This window comes from Natrix helvetica (assembly GCF_964273705.1).
Source record: "Natrix helvetica genome assembly, chromosome: 1".
In the NCBI taxonomy this organism is placed as follows: Eukaryota; Metazoa; Chordata; class Lepidosauria; order Squamata; family Natricidae; genus Natrix; species Natrix helvetica.
Window position 1 is genome coordinate 62,314,277 of NC_138548.1, and position 24,931 is coordinate 62,339,207.

The following is a 24,931-nucleotide window of genomic DNA, read 5'->3' on the forward strand; positions in this document are numbered from 1 at the left end:
CTTCCTTTCTTAGCGAAGGTTGTAGAGAGTGTGGTGGTACAGCAGTTCCCACGTCACCTGGAGGAAAATGATTATCTAGACCCGCGCCAGTCCGGCTTCCGTCCCAGGCACAGCACCGAGACGGCCTTGGTCGCATTGGTTGATGATCTCTGGAGGGCCAGAGATAGGGGTTGTTCCTCTATCCTGGTCCTATTAGATCTCTCGGCGGCGTTCGATACCATCGACCATGGTATCCTGTTGCACCGGCTAGAGGGGTTGGGAGTCAGGGGCACCGTTTTACGGTGGTTTGGCTCCTACCTCTCTGACCGGACGCAACGTGTGTTGGCAGGGGAACAGAGATCGACCCGGAGGCCACTCACATGTGGAGTGCCACAGGGATCGGTGCTCTCGCCTCTCCTGTTCAACACATACATGAAACCGCTGGGCGAGATCATCCGTGGTTTTGGGGTGGGATATCATCTGTATGCTGATGATACTCAGCTATACATTTCCACCCCGAACCACCCCAATGAGGCCGTCGAAATGATGTCCCGGTGTTTGGAGGCCGTACGGGTCTGGATGGATGGCAACCGACTAAAACTCAACCCTTCCAAGACGGAGTGGCTGTGGCTTCCGGCCTCCCGGTTCAACCAGGTGCTTCCATCTCTGGCCATCGGGGGCGTGCAACTAGCCCCCATGGAACAGGTGCGCAATTTGGGCGTCCTCCTAGATGCCCGGCTGTCCATGGATGACCATGTAACAGCCGTGGCAAGGGGGGCGTTCCATCAGGTCCGCCTGATGCGCCAATTGCGCCCCTTATTGGACCGGGATGCCCTACGCACAGTCACCCATGCGCTAGTGACGTCTCGCCTGGACTACTGCAATGCTCTCTACATGGGGCTTCCCTTGAGATGCACTCGGAGACTACAGTTGGTCCAGAACGCGGCCGCGCGGGTGATTATGGGGAGGACTAGATACTCCCCTGTAACACCTCTCCTGCGCAAGCTGCACTGGCTTCCTGTGGTCTACCGAGTGCGTTTCAAGGTTTTGATTATGATCTTTAAAGCGCTTCATGGCACAGGGCCTAGTTACATGCAGGATCGCATCCTGCCCCACACATCCCTACGACCAATTCGCTCACACAGAGAGGGACTTCTCCGGGTGCCGTCCGCCAAACAGTGTCGGGGGGCGACACCCAGGAGCAGAGCCTTCTCTGTGATGGGCCCAGCCCTGTGGAATGACCTCCCCCGTGACATCAGGATTACTTCCGATCTCCGCTCCTTCCGTGTACAGCTGAAGACCCACCTCTTTCAATTATCTGGCCTGGCTCAACCGTAATTTTTCTCACTCCTCCTGACTGTCTTTTTAAATTTTAAATTTTAATTGTACATTGGGTCTTTTACAATTGGGGTATTTTAATGGTGATTTTTAACTGTCTAAATGTTGTAATTGGTTACCTCCTCCGTGCATGTGTGTCTTTGTATTTTTGTATGTTTATGTGTTTGTACACATGTTTCTATGTTCTATATGCCCATTGTACGCCGCCCCGAGTCCTGCCTGGAAAGGGAGCGGCTAATAAATTCAAATTTATTATTATTATTATTATTAACACTAACTTCAGTGCCGAAGAAAATTCTGGAGCAGATTATGAAAGATGAAAATAATTAAAATAATCATTTCATTATTAAATGAATTGAAATAAATTTTCAGAAAAGAACTACATATTATAATCAATTATATAAGAATTTCTTAGTTGACTATGCTTGAAGAGTTGCAATTTTTTTTAAAAAAAGCAGAAATAAAATTTAATTATAAATTAAAATTAATCATTTTATAATATTTTGTTTGATGTGATAGATTATCAGACACAAGGATTTTTCCAAGCCATCATTCAAACTAGCAAATATTCTCTTCTACGTTTTCAAAATTTATTCTGCAGGCTAATTCCTTGGCTAACTTTGAAGAATTTCTATGGTGTAGTTCTTATACTTTTCTGATTTATCTTTCTTTTTATTTCATGCTATATCAGTAGATTTACAGTACTTGGAGCTTCAGCTAGCTTTTCTAAACACTTTTTAATGCTAGCATATAGATATATATGTACAATCCTTTGCATATTTGCATGTTTACATTTACAACTGAACATAGTGATTTTATTTCTGAATAATTATATATGCAATTGATCTTAAAAGACATACTATTTTAGATACTGTTTTCTAATTCATAGAATCATGGAATACTAGGACTGGAAGTGATCTTGAAGGTCTTCTAGTCCACTCCCCTGCTCAAGCAGGAGACCCTATACTATTCCAGACAAATGGCTGTCTGATCTCTTCTTAAAAACCTCCAGTGATGGGCACCCACAACTTCTGGAAGCAAGCCATTCCACTGATTAATTGTCAGGAATTTTCTCCTTACTTCTAGGTTGGATCTCACTTTAAAACAAGCTTTAAAACACCCATTACTTCTTGTCCTACTGCCAGATGCTTTGAATAAAATATTGACCCCCTCTTCTCTGTGGCAGCCCCTCAAATATCGGAAGACAGCTATCATGTCACTCCTAGTCCTTCTCTTCAGATACACTGGTCATACAGAATAACAGATTTGAAAGGTACCTTGAAAGTCTTCTAGTCCAACCTGCTCAAGTAGGAGACCCTACACCAGGGGTGGCAAACTCGTGGCCCAAGGGCCAGATGTCTCATGTGCTGGCCACCCCCACCCCCGGTTTAGCAAAGGGGGAAAAATCTCGGTACATCATGTGACGACAATGATGTGACGACATGAGTTTGACACCCCTGCCCAATCTCTTCTTAATAACCTCCAATGATGGAGCACTCATAACATCCAGGGGCAAGCTGTTCCATTGATTAGCTTGATGAGATTATCACATTACCTTGATGCAATGATTTAACTCAGTAAAAATTACTTCCATTAAGAACTTTAGGTTGCTCTTACTGTTAATACTAACACTTGTCCCAAAAGTGGTTTCTTTCAAAAGGCAACTGGACTTTATTGTTTTGCTAGGAGATGTTTTGCTTCTCATCCAAGAAGCTTCTTCAGTTCTGACTGAATGGTGGAGAATGGAAGGATTTACATTCCTTGCAGTTACGTGGTTGTTAGTCTTCTTTCTGAGTCATTGAGGCCACTTGGAGGTTTATCTGTGTCCTCATGGTTACCTGAATCCTGTGGTCTGCCATTTTTTTCCTCGAAATCCTGAAGTGTGTTCATCCCAAAATGCATAGCTAAATGTATAACCGTGATGTCGATGGCCTGAGAATCTACCTAGACATTTGCTTGAATGAATGAAGTCTAAATGTTGAAAATAGTCATTCTTTCAAAAAAAAATAAAAAAAAATCTGGCAACTCAATATTTGGTACTAGGACGACTGTTTTTATTCTCTGTACTACTATATATTAAGATAGTGCCATGTTTACTAGAGTCTTTTGACTGTTTTACCTAATTCAAAGCATTTTGGAAACAACTTTTAAGCTGAAAACTCTGTAACATTTGTTTTCCTATACTTAAACTTGTACTATGAGGCTTATTCCCAAATGTGTCTAGGACACAACCTAGATGTTTAGCTAATCTGTTCACTAACATTTCTTACGGCCACATCTGACTATAAATACATGGTCTATTTATGGTGGAAGAATGGATAAGCTACTTAATGATTTTACCTCTTGAGGGTGAACTTGCAAATGAAATTATTTTGCAGAGAAAACGATTATTTTGCCAGGAAAAATAAAGCTTTAGTGTAAATAGATCTATTTATAAAATGCTGGCTGATGAACTAATTTTTTAAAATAAACACATGAAAATATTTACAAGATAATGGGTTTATTAGGACTAAGTAGAAAGTTAATCTGTCCTCAATTCTTTAGGAATGGATATATTGTTAAACAATAACATTAAAAAGTCACAATGGGCCATGATGTAATTTCAAAAAATGTAAATTAAAATAGATCCATTCTTTCATGGATCATAGAAAGAATATGGAGTGTTTAACATCAGAGTTGGAAAAGATCTTGGAGGTCTTCGAGTCTAACCCCCTGCTCAAGCAGGAGACCCTATCCCATTTCAGATACATGCCTGTCCAGTCTCTTCTTAAAAGCCTCTAGTGATGGTGCACTCATAATTTTTGAACATAAGCCATTCCACTATTGATTATTCTCATGTCAGGAAGTTTCTCCTTAGCTCTGGGTTACTTCCCTTCTTGGTTAGTTTCCATGTATTGCTTCTTGACTTGCCTTCTGGTGCTTTGGAAAATAGGTTGACCCTTTCTTCTTTGTGGCAGCTCCTTAGATATTGGAACACTGCTATTATGTCACCCCTAGTCTTTCTTTTTACTAAGCACTTCCTGCAACTGTTCTTCATTTGTTTTAGCCTCCAGCCCCCTAATCATTTTTGTTACTCTTCTCTGCACTCTTTTCCATTTCCTTGCCTGCTTGCAGATTAGTGATTGTTCAGCAGATTAGAAAGCAAACCAGTAAAACATTACTAGTGAGCTAGTAATTTGTATATGTTTATTTCAAAGGACAGTAGAAGATGCCTACAAGACTAAGGTGATATGAAGATCTCCTTTAAAGTGCTATGTTCACAAGTTTACTTTCAGAGAGCTACGTGTTTGCCGTGGTTTATTTTATCCATTCACTTCCATAATGGTTCCATATGGCAATGACATATTCACCTTTATGTAATGGCTCCCCAAGAATGCACCTTTCTCCTTTTGTGAAGCCCAAGTTATGTGGGGAGTTCTCATGTCAGTCTAGATGATTCACAAGGCAGAGTAGGCATAATTGCATAATCAGTACCTATAACTGAAATCATTCTTCACTCCCACTGGTGAAAAAAAAATGACAATAAATCTTTTCTTACTATGATTTTGCTCCATTGAAAATAATTACATATGGCAAAAAACCATAGCTTAAAGTATTACCTTCACCCCATATCTAAAACTTTTTGTTCTCCTTAAGCAGTTTGCTAGAAAAAGAATAAGACCATTTCTGAACAGCAAAGTATGTAATTTTTTTTCACAGAAATATAATATGGCCAAAAAGGAGGCAAGATTTGATTTGATTAGTTAATTGAAGGTCCTGTAAACGTCAGCAGTGAATTTCTGCAAACCTGCTCTTTGATTCAGAGACCATTTCCATAATGAAGTATAGTTAAGTAATATATGTACATGGACGCATATGCATGAACACTCAATTTTGAAACAAAAGTTCATATTCTACTAAAGACACTCCATAGAAATATATTTGTTTCTAAATTCAGTCTAGGCTGCAGGTGTTCAGTATGAGCCATGAGGATGTCACAGGCATAATGACATCATCATGCAAATAACAAATGTGTAATCTACACAAGCCCATGGTCTAGGCCACGGGTGTCATACCCGCGGCATCACATTGCTGTCACGTGATATATCGCAACCTTTCCTCCTTCATGCAGCTGTGGTGGGCGTGGTCTGCGTATGATGCTTCTGGCCTGTGGGCCGCCAGTTTGACGTTCCTAGTCTAGATCTTACATTTAATTGTGTTGTTATTTTGGAATGGAATGATTAGTCTGACTGGTAATTATGCGGGACTACCTCAACAGATTTGTATGCTCTCTTTAGGAATATTTTTTCCTCATAATGAATTTGATGATTTGCTAAAACTGACCTTAAAGTCTATGTCTTTAAACACTTTTATTACTGATTCCAACCTCTCTTTAGCATTAGTCAGTTAAAAAAAAAGGATAATAAGAGTTTTAATTCAACAACAAGGGGGGGGGGAGAAACACTGTTCTCCACCTCTGTTCTTCTGAAAAAAGTGAAAAAGAAGTTGTTCATTTATTTTAGAATGATTTTTTGTGCCATTTTCAAAAAATGATACGGAGATTATGTATAAGCTTTTGTTTAGATTCAGAGCCAGGTAGATGGCAGCATTTAGCTAACCTTGGCTGATTAAAAAAAAAGCTGACTAGTATGTGAATGCAAAATGACTGATAAATCCTCAAACTGTAGGGTAGATTGGAAAATAGAACAAAACAAAGCAAAACAAAATCAGTGGCAAACAAATTCCATGGAAACTCAAGGCATGTGTCCGTATTGTCACTGAAAGTCAGGCTCAGCTTGAGACTATGAGGTTTGGTTGCAGCACAGAGTAGTTAAAATGTTATGCTGAAAATTCAGTGCTATATGTTAAAAGTATTTTGATATCCATGCACAAACGCCTTTGAATGCTTAAGAACCAAGGAAGATATGTCTGATCAAGAGAAGGAGATTTCACACGGAGACAAACTTTATTACTCACCAGATTATGAACCAAGGCCATTAATTGAATACATTTTGCCTGCATTGTTCAGCATTGCTGGGTGGGGAATTCTGAGAATTGAAGTCCGTAAGTCTTAAAGTTGCCAAGATTGGAGACTCCTACTTTGGTTGGTACTCAATTGTTTGTTAATATGTCTGTAACCAAAGAAAAAGACAATATTAGTAGGCTCAAACTTTAAGATCTAATAAAGAGCTCTAGGAACTTGGCTACTAAGGTTTCTAAAGTAGACTTTTTGGGGGTTTGGTTTATAAAAAAAAATCCAATTCTTTTAAATGGATTTAAATGGTTTAAATTCTTCCAAATGAAATGTTAGACAGAAGAAAGATAAATTCAAGGAAAAGTTTTATTATCAAGAATCAGTTGATGATATTTGATCCTGGCCAGATCAAAGATAATGTTACAAAAAAGAAATAGTGAACATTTGTAAAATTAAGGTTTCTAAAAATAACAGAACATTTTAAAAAATAATTTAAGCGAAGGCACTATTTAAGAATGGTTTGGGATACAAATTAAGTTTTATTAGAAGTTATTTTATAGAACATAATAGTGAACTTAAAAAGGAAAGTCAAATGAAAACACATGCTATTTTGAATGAAATAAAGAGAAAAAAAGAATAATTAAAGAAATTTTCAGAGAAGTATTTCTCAACAAATCAAGCTTTTGCAATGACAACAGTCTGTGTTAAGAGTAAGATAAATAGAAGTAAAAATAAATTATGTAAAGCCAAAAAATTGCTTTGCAATTTGCAAATAAACCAGGGAAGACAATGATATTGAATTACAGTAAAGAGGTTTTGACAATTTTGCACCATTTAAACAGTGGTAGAAACCTGTTCTGGAGCCTCAGGCTGCCACACCCAGGCTGCTATAGAAGAGGAATGGCAGCAAGATAACTCTTAGGGGAGGGAGGAGTCGAAGTCGCGACGAGACAACGTGTGATCTCAATGCTCTGAGATTGCAGATGATACTTTTGCCACTCGGTGGTCCAAACAGACCTAAACCATCCCGCAGAGACGGTGAACAGGAAGAATACATTTTGCTGATCTCAGGGACATCGCAAAGTCCCTGATTGATCCAAGAGAAGTTCTTCAAACCGGTGACAAAAAATCCAGCCATTTGGCTGATGAAGTTGAGGTGGCTCCAAAATGGAAGGATATGGAAAGAAAAAGTGTTTCCAGCTGGTGAGGAATTTTTACTGTTTTAAAAGTGACTGCCTATAAAAAAAACTTAAAATTAATTTAAATTGGAGAACAGAAGAAATAAGCAGCGGAATTAAATTTGGACTGATTTTGGGCAGTGTGTTATCTTACTTTTTAAATGCTATCTTCACTGATGGAATTTATGCAAGCCTTTTAAAACGAATGGATTAAGTTTCCTTCTTCTATTTTTTTTTCTTTTACTATTCTCTGTAATCTATGGACTAAAATTCTCCTCTTTCATTACTGTGGATGTTTTTCTAACTCATTTAAGAATCAGACTTTTTTAAAACTTGAAATACAAAAAAAGATGCAAAAAGAATCAAAGAAATTAACATTGTAACACTGCTACTCGGACGCTGGAGGTTTGTGCATTGGAAACGAAACACTTTTTTCACTGATTATCCTGGCTTGGCACTTCAAGGTCTCACAGCTTGTTTATAGAGAGTGATAAGAAGAAAAGCACACAGATGTTCCTTTGAAGTATATTTTTAACCAGAGAAAGGTGAAATGTTATTGTGATGCTTAATCCTGTTAAAACCTTCTAAGCTAGAGCAGCAGTGTATGTTAGCTGGAGATAATGGCATAATTTCAACAGCACAAAGAAGTTTTAAGTCTGCAAAAGATACTCTCAGAAATACAGAAATTATCAGATACACGTGAGAGGATAGAGAAGAAGTTGGAAGTTTTAGTGCACCTAACAGCAAAATATGATGAAGAAGTTGAAGATGCTAATCAAATGGAAAAAGTGGTGGTTAAAATCCTAAAAATCAAAGAGGAAAATGAATAAAAAGAAATTAAAATTGCTGATATTTATGGTGATTGGCTTGTCTCTGAAAAGGGAAAGAGTGGAATACTGAAAGAGGAATTAAATGGAGGGGAAATCTACCTCACATGGCAAGATACAGAAGAAGAGAAAACAAAAGAATTTATGGATTTAAAGAGAGAAATTTTATTAGCAATATCATTGATAACACTACCGACAATCAAATATAAGCTGATTAAGGAAACAGAAGAAGGGCATCGAAATTACATGAGAGATTTTATAAGCAAAGAGTTGCTAAGAGGAGTCCATACAAAGTTGATTAAGGAGATGGTTAGAGGACTGACACCACAAATGGCAGAAGATATGAGACTGTTTTGCTACTGGAAAGATACAGGTTGACAGATGGAAGAGTATAATTTAAAACTAGCTAAACTTAGTGAAATTTAGTGATAATAGATATAGATAAATAAACAATTGATAATGATAATAATGTATACAATGTGTAGTGTTATGATAAGTAATAACTGGATATGAATATTGAATGGTATCCATGAAAGGAAGATTAGAAACCCTTTTGGATTATATATAAAGGTTAATAAAAAAAAAGAATTAAGTTAGATTCAGTTAAGTCTAGATTATTAGGGGGAAAATGATATGATGCAGGATATAGTCAAATAAAGGAGGGATAATGATAACAATGTATACATATGTATGGGTACAACATAAGGAAATGGGATGTAAATTGTAAACAGTGATTTGGAAAGAAGGATAGAAAACTTTGTTATTAAATATTATGGATGTTTAGCTAGAATAGGACATAAGGATTTAGTGTCATTGGAGGATTTTAGAAATAGTAAATGAAATGCCAGTATGTGGTTATGTATTAAATCTTGGTATATTTTATGATGAAGGACGTTTAAACAATTATAGTCAAATGAAAATGGAGGTATGATGACGATAACATGTATAAATATCTGAGTTAAAATACTTGAGTTAATATGAATTATGCTTGATGACTGTGGAAGAGATGCACGAAAGTCCTGTGTAACCAACTGATACACTTTCTACAGTATGTAAAGAAGGAAGAGTTTATGTGTTGTGTTTGTTTTGAAAATAAAAATAAAAAAAAACTTTTATAAAAAAAGAACTCTTAGGGGCAGAACGGCATTAATGGTACGTGTTGGGCCAGTATTAGTGACCCCAAATTTGGATTGCAAATACTGATTTGATATTTATTTATCAAATATGGAAACCACCCATCTCTCTCAATATGAAAATCTATTATCACTCAATGAATTTGACCTACCGTCTATCTACTGTAAAAGAAAGCAGCTAACAGGTAATCCCAACAAAAAGATTAAGTTTGGAGCCCTCTGCTAATGATCTATTATTATATTACGGTATAACTCACAGAAAGTCCACAAACGGCTTCTAATAAACCCACTGCAATCATTATTTCTGATCCGTCCAGGATCAAATATCCTCGATTGATTCTTGATAATAAAACTTTTGCTTGAAAGTATAACTGGGATCTTTCCAACGGTTGCACCTCACTCCCCAAAGTCATAAGCCTTGGTTGAGACAATCTCTGCAGCAATTGTTGTTCAGTAAGGTTTCCCACAAATCACATTCCCCAGCTATTATCTTCTGACTGCATATAATGAGTCTACTCAATCTTCAGCTTTCCTAAGAAGCTCAATTTATCATCCATCTACTCCACGGGTGTCAAACTCGATCGTGTCACGTGACATATTATGATGTATTACAATGTTTTTTGCTTTTGCAGCGTCGGGGAGGGTGTGGCCTGCACGTGATGCCACCAGCCTGCAGGCTGCCAGTTTGACAGGCCTGATTTCTACTCCATCATCTCCACTGTGAAGAAAAGGCCTTCTTCCTGATTCCCACCAGACAGAATTCTTTAACTGATCAGGCAGCAACATACCCTTTCCTGCCTGACTAAGTAGGATAGGCTGATGTAATGGGCAAAGGCGGTTCCACAGGTAACATGTTATTACATAGCAAAAATGTTAGATGGGGTGAATGGAAGAGACTGGACTGAAGTTATTTGCGAAGCCTGTTTGCTTTGCTCTGAATACTTAACAAAAAATGACAATGTTTTGCAATTTTTTGCTACCACCCAAAGGTCATCCCAGTCAATGCACATGAGACTTGTGGTCATTTTTGCCTGCCACTACTTTTGCTTTCCCCTTTGCTGCCCATTTTATGGGCAGGTGCTGCTTTCTGGCAGCCTATGACAAGATTTGATTTTTGAAAGAGTGAAGCCCTCTCTGAGCCACACTATACTGGTGCCCGAGGGTAGCTGCCACCCCTGCCTTGATTGTATTTATACTACTGACAAGTAATATATATGAATAGATAGTAAGTATGCATAAATAATATGTTTATGTACAGTGGCATTTATTGAAGAATGGGATGTAGGTTGTCATGGAGATTAAAAGCTTTGAAGTGCTTTTCTTTGGTACTAGTTCTAGTGCTGGGCATGAGGATATTAGTTCTGGCACCCTGAATCTTGCATTGTAAAAATAATTGCACTTTTATCTGCACTATAAGAGTTATTGAAGTAGGATAAATACATGTCGACACACGGACACATCTAAGTTTAAAGATAAACATGCTGGCTTTCTGACACATCGCTGGTCAAAATGAAGTGTCTGCAGTTTTCAGAAACCTCTAAAATGCTTGTTTTCTGTTGAATGGTCATTCAGGCTGTTTACAAGATGTCATTACAGGCTATACAGAATCCGTGCTTGCTACAGAAAGAAAAAAAATCATTGAGGAATATCGATAGCCTGCGAGTCGCCGGTAAATAGATGGGATTTCTTTAGAAAGAAGGTCTTGTATTTTGTAAGTAGAGCCCGGTGTACAGGGTTTGTGTAACAACTCTAAACTCATTTACAGTTTGGTATGAAAAGCAGGACAACTTCTTGAACAATTAGGGGAAAGTGGTTATTGACAAGTTTACTTCTGTGAGAGGCTCAGCCTCTTCTCTATCAGAACCCTGTTGTGTGCCAGACCTGCTTTGGGTAACATCTTAACCAATAAATCAATGTCAAATGCTGCAGTCTAAACAGCATGTGGCCACAAGCACAAAACAGACATCAAGTGAGTTTTCAAAACTGACTAAAAGTGATGGCGATTAACTAGAATTATAGATATTTATATTTAAACTGACACCACAGAATACTTTTGAATCTTGACAGATACGTGGAATATTTAAATGTGGTAATTGCAGTTACAGGACCTCCTGGGATCAACCCGCTAGAAAGGGAGTGACATATTACAGGTTGGGGAAGAAAAGATTTTTTTTTAAAAAAAATGGAACAAAACAAAAATTATATTAGTTCATGCATGTAAAAGTATATGATGTTATTAATATTTTTACTATATTTCATTTAAAATGTCACAATGGTTTGGAAGAAGTTTAATTCATTCTGTTATATTATAGTTCTATATTTATTTAGCCAGAATAGAGCTGGAAGGGGCCTTCGAGGTCTTCTAGTCCAATCTCTTGCTCAAGCAGGAGACCCTATACCCAGGGGTGGGATCCTATCAGTTTAACAACTGGTTCACTGACTGAGAGCGCACTTATGTGTCCTGAAGTGAAAGAGGCTCAGCACCTAAAGTTGAAGGAAACGAAGTGAAAAGTATGCAGATCAATAGGACTAGGAATTTCAACTATAGGGAGCAAAAAAAACGTAATCATAGCATTGGCAAGGACCGTATACACTGAGTCCAATTTCCAACTCAGTGTAGGAACCAGAACGAAAGCAGCCCAGAGAAATACTTAGTCTCTCATTGAACACAATCACAACCTCAGTTCTCAGTTCTCAATTAAAATTATTCAATCAATTTAACAATCAACAGCCCTTTCTAGACTTCCCTTTCACAGGCTTTGATGATAGAGAGTTTACCTTATTTTTTTTGTTGAATAATGAATTTATACACTGCCAGACCTTCAGTACGAATGGCACCTTGCAGTAACACGTTAAATACAATAGTAATTTAAACTTCACAGAAAGCAAAAAGCAGTTCAGAAGCTCTTTGCCATTAAAACCACGCTTAAATATTAGCTTAATACTTCCATTCTGTCCACTATAGTAATGAACTTTATATTCCGTTTCAACATAAATGTGTCATGAATAATTCTATAACACAAAGGTATTATCATTATTTGGTTTCTCTTCATTTTCATTGTCAACGGTGCAGCTTGTGCACAAATCTTTTTGAGCACCCATTAATCTATCCCTTATTACTACAGCCTCCACACTAAAATGGCTCAATTATTTATAGTTCAGAATGCTCAGCTAATTTACTGCAAATCATTGGTGATCTAGGGGTATAATTCAACCTTCCTGGAACTGAATAAGAAAGATAACGCTGAAAATATTCCATTGTAACAGAGGGGATAACTATTTTGTTTGGATCTTTAAAAAGGGCCAAGAAAAAAAATACAAACGGAAATTTCAACTATTGGGTAGTTGAGACTTCACCATGTGGACTGGGATTTAAATGGGGCTGTAAACCTGAAGGTTTGTGCCTTTCATAAGGCCAAAGTTCCCACATAGGATAACTATTAAAATGACATGTATGATGCAACATTATGAAAGGGCAGAGATGGCCAGGAAACAGCTCTTGGCTTAATTCCAACAGTTGTTTGAAGGCAGTAAGTCCAAACTTTTTCTTTAAACAAGAACAATAATTTTCTCCCCTATCATCTCTCTGGGTAAAGATGGGAGGGAAGGAAAGAATTGGAAACAGAGAAGGGATGATGGGGAAAAAATAATGCACTCACTTTTGGTTCAAGCCCTGTCCCTCTGGCTTTAATCCTATCTGCTAATAGCCTATAAACGTTTACAAATTATTTTTGGTGGAATGATATCATTAAAAGTTGAACATTCTCCCCTTTCTATTCTAAAGGCATCAGTGAATTGAAAAGGTGATCATTGTATGAAACATATTGAAAAACAGGGAGTAAAATGGAGTTTTAATGCCTCACAAAAGATGGTACCCTAGTATCTTGAAATCAAATAACTAGCTTACAAAACAACATGGCTCCACGTCTCCTCCATTTATACATATACTTAAATGCATAAATCTTGTGTAAAAGCAGATTTATGTATCGTATTCCAATGAAGCAGAGCTATAAGAACTGATGGAAATGATTTTAAAAGACATTCATGTCACAGAATGTTTTAGAATCCTAACTTAAGAGTAAAAAGAATGGAAACAATAGAGTTGAAGAATTTATAATTGCAATCTTTCTGCATTTATAATTGCAATCTTTCTGCAAAAAAATTTCATTTCATGAAGGATCATAGACATATAGGAAAGCATTCAACAAAACGTTGGTCTTTGAAGCATATGCAACAAAGAATTGTATAGTACCTTAATGTCTATCTATGTATTGTCACATAACTTTCATACAGCTTGTAGACTACTTTATTTATATTTGCATATATGGAATGTAACCTGAATATTATATGTGCAATTTTAGGATAACAGCAGTTCGGAGGAACAACTCACCTGTAGTTTAATGCCTTCTATCTTTAATAAAGTTAGTATTTCCTCTTGAATTTAAAAATGAAGGAGGAATTTATGGTAAGCTTTTCGTCTTTGAATTTCTGTGTGTGGGGAAGGAAAAAAAAAGAATCTAAGCCCACTCCACTCCGTGGGCTAAAATCTTTCAGAAACATTTCTGAATGGTAGAGCAGAGGACAGGTTGTTAAATGGTTGGCAGAGTCAACTGCTTCAGGTTTTATCTCCATCTTCTTCTCTTGCAAAGCATCCAGAGTACTTAAACTATATATTATAGTCACTTATTGTCTTATTCAGTTTAAAGGTAATTCAGAAGTTTGCATGCGGGGAGGAAATGATTCAGTGGCCTCCACTACTTCTTACAGCCACTTCAATTATCCAGTTTCCTTAACACCTTTATTTTTTGTATAGGAAATTGGGTAAAAGTTATTTCTGTCTGGCAAACAGTGCAAAGATTTTGTGATTTAGTAAATAGCATTGCCAAGATATTGAATTTGTCTTCTATACTTTTTAGACCTGATAATGTTTGCTGGGCTTTCACTGTTGACATAGGAAAAGCATTATGTCTCTTAGCCAACACATTATTTGCTCCTAAGTGGCCTCCAGCATAATGGAGAACTTCTGTCTGCTAGATTGTACAAATTAGAAAGCTTTGTTCTTAATCTAGCTTTCTGTTGAAATGAGAAGACTTCTACTGCTTAAGTACTACAGGGAGCCACAGAGATAATCTTATGGCAAACATTCAGAAGTACTGTTTGAACTTTTACAAAAGCTCTGGGAAAGTAAAACGTATTAAAAAGAGACAGGTTTGTTCTTCTCTGACTTCCTGAGGTGTAAGAATGAGAAAGAGAAAAAAACATAAAATTTGCGAGATTTTGTTAATGTAGCGTATATCAATAAAGCATAGTTCTAACCTTCTGTAATTAGTTTCTTGATCTGGAAAAGCTCAAAGGGCTGATAAACACATATTGTGGGAATCTCTGATTTCATAAGTACACAAATTCCCCAGAAGAAAGTTGCATTTTCTAAATAATTGTAAATGGAAAATCTTCTGTTGCACAAGTAGTGATGATGTCTTGAATTTTTATTGCAACATAATTACATTTTCCCTGGATATGCTGTTCTTCATATACTACTTTTAATTCTAAGACACATGCATTTTGATTGGTCAAGCCACAGGATCCGAAAATCTATAGCTATCCCTTGCCTTATTTCTCATCTGGAGCTGACTGGATTGAAAGCCCCCTAAATCACTAAGATCATCCTTTCCTTTAATCCGTGTTTTTCTTTTTTTCTGTTTTTCTCCCATCCCTGAGACTTGTTCCATATTTAAGACTAGTTTAGGTAAGAGCTATTCCAGATTAAGGAGCAGTTAAAACATTACAGCGAATTGAGCTTTCTCCTTGGCTAATCAGATAAATCCTTCACTGTATGCTTACCATAGCTTTATGTCGTGACCTGTTTTTACAGATTTTGTGTATTAGTCGAAGGAATGAGGCGCGGCGGCGCGGAGGTGATTTAAACGAGGTTTATTAACAACAGACAACAGTCAGAACTATTTACAGCAACTTCAGCACCTTCCCTGCTTGACAGCTATCTATATGGAGCTGTCAAGCAGGGCAGCCAATAGGAACGGCCCGAACAGCCCGCGCTCAGCCAAGCTGCATCTTAGCCAATCAGGCACCACTTGGCTGTTGCCGGCTGTCAGGTCATATGTCGAGGATATAACAACAGAAGTTTTTTTTTCTTGCTTTTCCTATGGAAGAATGGTCACTGTAATTAAACCTCTGTCCCCTGATGCCATTTAGGTGAATGTTTTTATCTACCCAGGTGATAATATGTAATTAGAACAGAAAAAAGGGTATAGTGGTGAAAAAGCATGTAAAATTCATAATATACATTATGAATCTGACAAGAGAAATCAGTACAGCTTTGTTATTTTGGGGAATTGCCTTGTGACTTTCAGAATATGTAACATCAGATTACATTTAAGCCTAACTGGATAGTTGAGAAACAGCCTGGAAGAATGCAGTACAAGAAAAAAAATATTTACCTTTCTCTTAACCTTGGAGAACAATTCTCCTCCCACCTGCCTGCTAGCATTTGAGGCCAACTCTTTAAAAGGTTAACAATCTCAAATCTCAAAAAAAAAAAAAAAAGGAGATGGGTTGAGAATTTGCTGGAGCAAAGCCTCCACCTCCCATTCCCCTTCTGTATTCCCAGAGTAAATGTAATGGTTTGAGAACTGTTCTAAATTTATTATGTCCCATTATGTGAAATATAAAAGGAACTTTTACAAAAAGGCTAGCAAACCCTGTTCTTTCTTACTTGCGATGCTGCTCCCCTGCCCTGCCCTCTCTCCCTCCATAGGAATTTCTGTAGGAATATTTTTTTTCTGGACTGAAATTCTTTGCTTTCTAACTTTTTACCTGTAAGATTAGGAAAGACAAAAAAGGGAAATGTTTATTTACCATGAGAAAAGAAATCAAAAGAAAAAAGAGCATTCAACATGAAAAGTATGTCAGGGAACAAAAGTACCTTACATAACACTCTGAAAAATTGGTAAAAAGTACAAGTGTTCACACCATATTGTAAAGTAAATTCTTTAGAAATTGTTCTGTTATTTCAGAGGTAGTAGACATACCATATGCTGTATCTTGCAGTTGCTATAGTAACAGCTCTTAAAATTTAAACATAGGAAAAACAGTTGCCTAAAGTCTCCATGACTTTCATCATATTCTGTATGTTTGGTTAATATCCTGAGTTTTGTTAATACCTTTAAGGCAGATTGCATGCTTTGTTTAAAATATTTGTATTTTAAACTAAAGCATCTTAATGGGAGACAGCAGTGTTATATTGCCCTGTTTTTCTCTTACAAGGTTAGTTTTATACATTACAACTGCCACCCTGAAACTGTTTGAAACATTTGAATTCGGACCACGCTGAACAATTCTTGTGGTGTTAGTAAGGTGTACATTGCCTTTGTAGTAAGTTATCTCTACCATCCTCCAACATTTCTAACCATGGCATATAATGGAAGTGCTTGGGCACAACACTAATGTGGTGTTCTTAAAATCATCTTAATCAAAAAAAGATCTAACACATGCGGAAGATGCTTAGCTTGGTTAGTTTTAAGTCCTTGTTACATATTTGGTTTGGGGCACCTGCATAGATTAATGTACTGTATGGACTTTAGCCATTCATGAACCTGATTCACAAATGAAGGCAAATATACAATATAATTATCCGAATATAGGATAATGTTGCAGAATCCAATCTAAGTTGGTCACTGGGACCAGAGATTTCTTCTTCTTCTTCCAAGCTTTTGGATTCATGCTAAGCCCATTTTCAGGGAACATTTCCCTCCCTCCCTCCCTCCCTCCCTCCCTCCCTCCCTCCCTCCCTCCCTCCCTCTCTCTCATTAGCCTGATTCATTCATGGTAAATATATTGTGCAACTCCAGAAAATGGATTAATTCAATAACTGGCTAAGGAAATTGCATGAAATCATCTTCAATATAACTAAGCGATAACCATGGGTAAGATATTACACTGAATATTCAGGGTATTGAGCCTCTTCATCCAATATCCTGAATGGATCTGTGAATAGTTTTTGAATATTATGGACTGAAACAAGGCAGGTAAGTAATTAAATGATGGCTGCCAGATTTAGATTGCAAAAGTCTAAATGAAGTAGAGGAAAAAGTCAGTGCTACTTCTTTATTCCCATCTAGTAGGAACGTGGATTTCTGCAGGTGAGAAATAAACTAGCACATATCATGAAAGAGCCTGTTTTGGGTTTCACCTGCCATATATTGGATGGGGAAGACTGAATTTCCTTTCTATCTTATTGTGTTTGTGATTCATTGTGTGTGTATGTGTGTGTATGAAAGCAAAGTAAGAGCAGTGGATACACTGGTGTAGAAATAGCACTTCTTTGGGACTGCTCTTAACACTTGGTTCTATGGTCCTGCCCCTACTTGCATTTTAACATGACACAATTCTTCTCTGACAATACCAATCTTTTCACTAAATCACATAATATTAGCTTGAACTCATCCCCAAGCCTTGACAGAAAAAGCCTTAAATCACTTTTAAGTGTTGTGATTTTAACCGTAGTTTTCTTTTGAAGCGGACACCAGGCCACTTCGGTGTGTAAAATCTGACATTCATTTTCAGACATATGTTTTGAAGTTTTGGGTAGTACAGAGAGTTTCCCCTCTGCGATTTGTTTGTTTGTTTGACTTGTTTGCTGTGCCCAACTTGCCTAGAGATGATTCCAGGTGGCTTACAAACATTTCAGCCATTGTTGAGGGAGAATTTTATTATAACTCTATTCTGAATTCTATTAGCATTGTTTTAAAGTTCATTTTTACATATAGCAATCCCATTCTCCCCACTGTAGTGACTAGAAAACTATGTTGAGCTGCTTATTTAGCTGCTTATTTATCCGTTTCTCTTCCTTTTTTTGGTCAGCTTCAATCATATCCCCTTTTCTTAAATAAGAACTAAGCTTTCTAGCAGCTAATCCCTTTCAGTTCTATAGGACTTAGCTAGTTGTACAATCATTGCAGCCTCTCCTTCTTTCTACTCTGAGGTGATTTCCACTCTGAGGTTATTTCTGCGCTTGTCTCTTTCCATATGTTTCTTTACTTTTCAGCATTTTAACTTGGGAGATACCCATGTGGGATGTGGGGAAAGGGGAAGACAACCTAGCAGCTTAGAGAAGCCCAGGCAGAGTTCCAAAGTCAGATTCTCCTCATTCTGGTGGTAGTGCCTTTTTGATGGATGTTTTCCCTATTGGCTGGTGCTGTGTGGAAAGGAAATGCCAGCAGAGAAGACAAATGACTTTGCTTATTATAGGGACTGGCACATAAAAAAATGAGGGCAATACTATTTAGTAGTGATTTGGAACAGATATAGGAAAGGTTCGCAATGAGCATAGCCAATGTTTTCCTGCTATTTTTCTATACCTATTCCAGCACGGGTGGGCTGCTATGGGTTTGCCTGGGTTCGGGAGAACCCGTAGCTAATGTTATGGCGGGTTTGGAGAACCTCCAAATCCCACCCCTGGCTGGCCCCTCCCCCCACCCCTCCCAGGAGTTTCCAGTCGGCCGATTTTGGATGCAAGGTAGGTGCAGGGCCTGCGCGGAGGCTCAGGGAGGGGAAAAATGGATGTTGTGGAAGACCAGAAACGAGTCCATTTCTGGCCTCTGGAGGGCCTTCGGAGTCCGGGGGAAGACGATTTTGCCCTCCTAGAGGCTTGAGAAGAGCCTTCAGAAACTGGGGAAGGCGAAAACGCATCCCCCCCCCGGTACAGGAGGCCGACTAGGCCACGTCCACCATGGCCACGCCCACCCAGCAACTGGGCAGAGAACCCATTGCTGAAATTTTTGAAGACCACTCCTGTACTCAAGGATGGTTGGATAGACTTTGAATTCACTGTTGGCTATCTGGGTTCAGATGACCCAGCATACCTTGCTTACAGTACATTACTTAAGAATATGACCTAATTATAAACAACAGTCAAATTGCTCCACTTCAGTCACAATCTGGGCCCTCACGTGATTTATATGACATTAAGCAAATCCTAATAAGGCTTAAAATACAGCATGACCACAACTAATTTTAAGGAAACCATTTGTTAGGGATTACCATATTGTAGGGTTGTTTGCTTTTGTTTTCTGCAACTTTGACAGCTCCATAATACCTTTCTAAGATGTTGAATACACAGTACTCAGTATAGTCTCACAATACCTTTAGACATTATAAAGAAATTCCTAGCATGGCATATTTATTTTCATGCTTTGTATAATTATACAAAACATGGCGTTCATATATTTTTGTAACTGTATGTACTGGGAATCATTTGAGCTGTTGTAACTAGAAGATCCACTTTCTGACGGTCTGCTAATATGCAGTCAGAACCATTGTGTTTCACTTCAAATGGGCTTTGCCTTGCTGAACAAAAGCCTTTTATCTGAGGATGATATTCTATAACTGGAGCTCTACCAATAAACAAAACAACAAGAATAAAAAAAACCTCCTTTGTTCCCAAGCATATTAAAAAAAAGATCAAAATATGGCTATCTTATACCCTTAAATATAGCCCCTTGCTAAAAATACTGGCCAAATAGGAAAACAGAGGAAGTGTAAGCAAATTAATGTAGAGATGTAGAGACTTAGGTCTACTCTGATACAAATAAATTGAGTTGTTAGAACATGTACATCAATACATATTGTACATCAAGTACATTACTGGGGGCAAGTGACCATGCAATATTGGAATTCAACATTATCCAAACACAAGTAGTAGAACAAAGTCAAACTAGAGTCTTGGACTTTAAGAAAGCTAATTTCAATAAACTTAGAGAGAGCTTGGGAAAAATTCCATGGATGAGAATCCTCAAGGGGAAAACAACTCAAGAAGCTTGGGAAATTTTGAAAAATGAGATTACAAAAGCCCAGTCTAGCACAATACCAATAAAGAAGAAAAATAACAGCTCCCAAAAGAAACCAGCATGGCTGCATAAAGAACTATCTGACAAACTGAAAGACAAAAAAGGTAAGTATAAAAAGTGGAAGGAGGGGGATATAACTAAGACAGAATATCAGCAAATAGCCCGAGCCTGTAAAGATGAAGTGAGGAAAGCTAAGGCTCACAATGAAGAAAGGCTTGCCACAAAAGTAAAAATTAACAAAAAAAGCTTCTTCCAACATGTTAAAAACAAGAAAAAAGTTAAGGAAACAATTGGTCCATTGCTAGGAGAAAGTGGCAAGAAGGTGACTAGCAACAGGGAGAAAGCAGAACTATTTAACTCATGTTTTGCATCTGTCTTTACACAAAGGGATAAAACAGTCCAACCTATCAAAAGCAGCACCACAAAAATCAGATTAGGAACACAAATTGAAATAGGGAAGAAAATGGTAAGTGAGCACCTGTCTACCCTAGACAAGTTCAAATCACCAGGACCGGATGGATTACACCCCAGGGTTCTGAAGGAACTAGCAGACGAGATCTCAGAACCATTGAATTATATCTTTCAGAGATCCTGGAACACCGGGGAACTACCAGAGGACTAGAAAAGAGCTGATGTGGTTCCCATCTTCAAAAAAGGGAAAAAATTAGATTCAGGAAACTACAGACCTATCAGCCTGACCTCAATACCAGGAAAGATTCTGGAAAAAATAATCAAGCAACGAATTTGCGAACACCTAGAAGCAAACAAAGTAATAGCCAAAAGCCAACATGGGTTTGTCAAAAACAGATCATGCCAGACTAATCTTATTGCATTCTTTGATAATGTGACAAAATTAGTGGACCAGAGGAATGCCGTTGATATAGTTTACTTGGACTTCAGTAAGGCTTTTGATAAGGTAGACCATAACCTACTACTAGATAAAGTAGAAGAATGTGGGTTAGACAGCATCACCACCAGATGGATTCATAACTGGCTGACCAACCGCACTCAATGTGTAGTCCTCAATGGAACTGCATCTACATGGAGGGAAGTATGCAGTGGAGTACCCCAAGGCTCTGTTTTAGGCCCAGTATGCTTCAACATCTTCATCAATGATTTGGATGAGGGAATAAATGGGGAACTCATCAAATTTGCAGATGACACCAAGCTGGCAGGAATAGCCAACACTCCAGAAGATAGGCTTTAGATACAGAAGGATCTTGACAAACTTGAACATTGGGCACTATCTAATAAAATGAAATTCAATGGTGAAAAGAGTAAGGTTCTAAATTTAGGCAACAAAAATGGAATGCACAGGTGCAGTATAGGTGGTACCTTGCTCAGTAGTAGTAACTGTGAAAGGGATCTTGGAGTCCTAGTGGACAACCATTTAAATATGAGGCAGCAGTGTGCAGCAGCTGCCAAAAAAGCCAACACAGTCCTAGGCTGCATCAACAGAGAGATAGAATCAAGATCACGTGAAGTGTTAATACCACTTTATAATAATAATAATAATAATAATAATAATAATAATAATAATAATAATAATAATAATAATAATAATAATAATAATAATAAATTTGAATTTATTAGCCGCTCCCTTTCCAGGCAGGACTCGGGGCGGCGTACACTAGGACATATAAAACATAACACGAGTGTACAAACACATAAACATACATATATACAAAGACATACATGCACGGAGGAGGGAATAAATTACAACATTTGGACAATTAAAACCATTGACATACCCCAATAATAAAAAACCCAATATGCAGTAAAAATTTAACATTTAAAAAAGACAGGAGGAATACGAAAAAATTACGGTTGAGCCAGGCCAGATAATTGAAAGAGGTGGGTCTTCAACTGTACACGGAAGGAGCGGAGATCGGAAATAATCCTGATGTCACCGGGGAGGTCATTCCACAGGGCTGGGCCCATCACAGAGAAGGCTCTGCTCCTGGGTGTCGTCCCCCCGACACTGTTTGGCGGACGGCACCCGGAGAAGTTCCTCTCTGTGTGAGCGAATTGGTCGTAGAGATGTGTGGAGCAGGATGCGATCCTGCATGTAACTAGGTCCTGTGCCATGAAGCGCTTTAAAGATCATAATCAAAACCTTGAAACGCACTCGGTAGACCACAGGAAGCCAGTGCAGCTCGCGCAGGAGAGGTGTTACAGGGGAGTATCTAGTCCTTTCCATAATCACCCGCGCGGCCGCGTTCTGGACCAACTGTAGTCTCCGAGTGCATCTCAAGGGAAGCCCCATGTAGAGAGCATTGCAGTAGTCCAGGCGAGACGTCACCAGCGCATGGGTGACTGTGCGTAGGGCATCCCGGTCCAATAAGGGGCGCAATTGGCGCATCAGGCGGACCTGATGGAACGCCCCCCTAGCCACGGCTGTTACATGGTCATCCATGGACAGCCGGGCATCTAGGAGGACGCCCAAATTGCGCACCTGTTCCATGGGGGCTAGTTGCATGCCCCCAATGGCCAGAGATGGAAGCACCTGGTTGAACCGGGGGGCCGGAAGCCACAGCCACTCCGTCTTGGAAGGGTTGAGTTTTAGTCGGTTGCCATCCATCCAGACCCGTACGGCCTCCAAACACCGGGACATCATTTCGACGGCCTCATTGGGGTGGTTCGGGGTGGAAATGTATAGCTGAGTATCATCAGCATACAGATGATATCCCACCCCAAAACCACGGATGATCTCGCCCAGCGGTTTCATGTATGTGTTGAACAGGAGAGGCGAGAGCACCGATCCCTGTGGCACTCCACATGTGAGTAACCTCCGGGTCGAACTCTGCTTCCCTGCCAACACACGTTGCATCCGGTCAGAGAGGTAGGAGCCAAACCACCGTAAGACGGTGCCCCTGACTCCCAGCCCCTCTAGCCGGTGCAACAAGATACCATGGTCGATGGTATCGAACGCCGCCGAGAGATCTAATAGGACCAGGATAGAGGAACAACCCCTATCTCTGGCCCTCCAGAGATCATCAACCAATGCGACCAAGGCCGTCTCCGTGCTGTGCCCGGGTCGGAAGCCGGACTGGCGCGGGTCTAGATAATCATTTTCCTCCAGGTGACGTGGGAACTGCTGTACCACCACACTCTCTACAACCTTCGCTAAAAAAGGAAGGTTGGAGACAGGACGATAATTGACTAGGTCCGTTGGGTCCAGGGAAGGCTTCTTGAGCAGGGGCCTCACCACCGCCTCTTTCAAGGCGGCCGGTAGAGACCCCTCACCCAACGAGGCGTTCACTAGGCCCAGGAGCCAGTCACGTGTAACCTCCCAGGATGCCAGTACAAGCCAGGAGGGACACGGGTCCAATAAACATGTGGTGGGTCGCAGACGTCCACGCAACCTGTCCAAATCCTCGATGGCAACCGAGTCAAACTCCTCCCAGAGCGGTCCCTCAAGACTCGCTACGGGCGTCTCTACTGGACCACTGAAAGGGGCCCATCCCATCCGGATTTGAGCGACTTTGTCCTGTAGATATTTCCCAAACTCCTCTGCTCTGCCCTGTAAAGGGGCTTCCCGCGATCTCTCAAACAAGAGGGAGCGAGTCACCCGAAACAGGGCGGCAGGGCGGTTATCTGCGGACGCAATAAGAGCAGCACAATGTTGACGTTTGGCCGCTCTTAATGCCACTAGGTACGTCCTTAAATAGGCTCGTGCCTGTGCTTGGTCAAATTCGGAACGGGAGGATCTCCAACGACTCTCTAGGCGTCTCTTGTGGCGTTTCATCACCCTTAGCTCCTCAGTAAACCAAGGGGCCAGGGTGGTTCGTCGCCGCAGGAGAGGCCGCAAAGGCGCCACCCGGTCTAGGGCCCCGGTAGTCGCACTATTCCATGCGTCCACCAGGTCCTCTACTCGGGGGCGGGTCAGATCCACAGGAGGTGGCCCAAGCTCCGTCTGGAACCTATCTGGTTCCATCAGGCGCTTGGGGCGGAACCATCTAATGCCTTCCGGTTCCGCCTCCTCGCGGTGGGGGGTAGCACCAGGGAAGTCAAGCCAGAGAAGTGAGTGATCCGACCATGACAGGGGAATAATGGCTAGATCCCCTATTCCCAGATCACTCGTCCACTGGCCAGAGACAAAGACGAGGTCCAGCGTGTGGCCTCCCTCGTGAGTAGGGCCCTGAATTAACTGGGTCAGGTCCATGGCTGTCATGGAAGCCATGAACTCCCGAACCCCCTCAGACGCTTCTCCCATCGACGGCAGATTAAAATCCCCCATCACTAACAGTTTGGGGGTCTCAACCGCCACCGATGAGATCAGCTCGAGGAGTTCAGGCAGGGCCGCTGACGTATAGCGAGGAGCCAGGTATACTATCAGCAAGCCCAACTGCCTCCCTGGGCCCCATCTCACGACGAGGGACTCACACCCGGATGTCTGTGGCACAGTGAACTCTCTCGGCTCTAAGTCTTCCCGGATAATCACTGCTACCCCACCGCCCCTTCCCTGGGCCCGAGGCTGGTGAAATGCTCGATAACCTGGCGGGCACATTTCCACGAGGGGCAAACCACCCTCGTGGCCCAACCAGGTCTCGGTTATTCCTGCGAGGTCCGGCTCCCCCTCCAAAATTAGATCGTGGATGAGGGGGGCCTTATTGACAACGGACCTCGCGTTGCATAACATCAGTCTCAGGCCTTGGGT